General features: G+C 43.0%; 1 pseudogene; it reads right to left on the bottom strand.

The window, feature by feature from the left end:
- Positions 1 to 695: 695 nt before the first annotated feature.
- On the bottom strand, positions 696 to 1,535 carry LOC113893562 (annotated as a pseudogene).
- Between the last annotated feature and the right edge of the window lie 487 nt (positions 1,536 to 2,022).

Raw genomic sequence — 2,022 nt, 5'->3', positions numbered from 1 at the left:
AGGAAAGGTAGCGTCCCTTCAGTACTCCCAGCATCAGCGGCACTTTTCCATGCTCATGGCCTGCCACCTGGCCTCAGTACTTCCTCAGCACCTAACAGTGGTGCCCCCAGTGAGACAGCAGGGCTGAGCCATCCTCAGAGTGGATTCCTTCCCTTTTGCCACCAGTCCAAGGTGCCAGGAAAGGTACAGAGAATGGGTAACATCTGCTTAGCTTTAATAGCATACCCCCTCTCTCAGTAATTCCTGGCTTCTATATTTTCTCCAAATCCCTCTCCAATTTAAGCTCAATCCCAACCCTGAGTCTAAAATTTATGACTCTTTATTATCAGTGACCTTGCCTCTTTTATTTCTAGTAAAACTCCCCCTATAAATCTCAGATTCAGATAAGAATTCAAGTTCTAGACAATTTTCTCAGTGCTAATCTCAATGGGAATATTTCATAAATAAAAAAGAGAATTAATCTGTACCAAATTATCTCAATCTCCTGGACTGAAATAATTAACTGATGCATTGCTTTGTCCCTGAGCAAATTGACTGAACAAAAACAGCAAGTAGCTCTTGGATTTTCTCAATAATTTCAAATGAAACAGGTTCTTGTAAGATATTTTGTCATATCTGTTATGAACTAAGAAAAGTTTTCCTCAACTTGTTATTCAAACATCTGATGAGATGCTTTTGCATTTCCCAGTCATTCCCTACCTGTTCTCTGCTGTCTGAAATGCTGTAAACCTTTTCGCCACATTCTTTTCAGAAGATTCTTTTACTTCCTTGTTCTTCAGGCTGTAGTCAAGGGGATTCACTAGGGGAGTGACCACACTGTACTGCAGGGAAAAAGTCAACTCCAGCAGGGAACTTAAGGTTGGCATGAGATAGCGAAGAAAAGCAGATCCATAGAAGAAGCTCACAGTGAGGTGGGAAGAACAGGTAGAGAAGGCCTTCCTTCTGCCTGCAGTGGAGCTGATGTTCAGGATGGTGGAGACAATGCGGGCATATGAGAAGAAGACCAGGAGTAAAGTTCCAGAAGCATGCACAATGGTGGAGAACCCCAGGACTGAAAAGTTGATGGAGATATCAGAGCAAGAGAGAGAATAGAGATGGCAGCTCACAGCTGAAGTGAGGCATGACATGTGCCCCACAGAAGTCCAAGCTCAAAGTCATGAGGGTGTTAATGAGAGCATCCAGAAAGCCCAGTCTCCAGGAGAGCCATACTAGATCACATGTAAACATAGCTGTTTATTCATCAGCTGGCCATAGAGCAAAGGGTGACAGATGGCAGTGTAGTGGTCATAAGCCATGACAGAGAGCATGAAGATTTCCGTCCCTGCCATGGAAAACACAAAAAAAGCCTGGGCAAGGCAACCTTCTACTGAAATTGATTTCTTCTGAGACGGGAGATTCTCTAGCATCTTGGGCACAGTGACTGAAGTTAAACAAAGATCCAGGAAAGAGAGGTGACTGAGGAAGAAGTACATGGGTGAATGGAGGTATGATTCCATCCTGATGACAGTCATCATCATCAGATTCCCTATCAGGGTTAGGAGGTTCTGTAATGGTGCTATGGTTTCCTAAAGCCATGAGAGAAGGTGTTCCACTGGAATGAAAGTAGAAGGAAGTGTGAAGTATTCACCTCCTCTTCATACCATCTCAGAGTTCTTATTTCATTCCATGCACACATATGTCTCTCTTCAGCCTGCTCATCTTTTACAAGGAGTTAAAAAAAAAGTCTTCCTCCTTTCCCCAAATTCTTCTTTGACTCAATTGCCAGCTGTTTAACTCCTGGAAACATGAGCCAGTCCATCTATCTATGTTCTTTCTCTTTGTGGCTCCTCTACCAAAATAGCTCTGGAGAACTTTATTTAATTTTTCAGTCTAGTCTATGACTAACTGGTTTCATCTTGAACTATCCCTTGTGATTTTTTTTTTTTTCCAGCTGTTCTGCATGGCTTGCAGGATCTTAGTTCCTTGACCAGGGATTGAATTCACACCCTCTGCAGTGAAAACGCAGAGTCCTAACCACTGGAC

Source organism: Bos indicus x Bos taurus, chromosome 5 (genome assembly GCF_003369695.1).
Source record: "Bos indicus x Bos taurus breed Angus x Brahman F1 hybrid chromosome 5, Bos_hybrid_MaternalHap_v2.0, whole genome shotgun sequence".
Taxonomy (NCBI): domain Eukaryota; kingdom Metazoa; phylum Chordata; class Mammalia; order Artiodactyla; family Bovidae; genus Bos; species Bos indicus x Bos taurus.
Note: the sequence above shows the minus strand (reverse complement) of the source record. Positions and strands in the feature narration are given on the sequence as shown.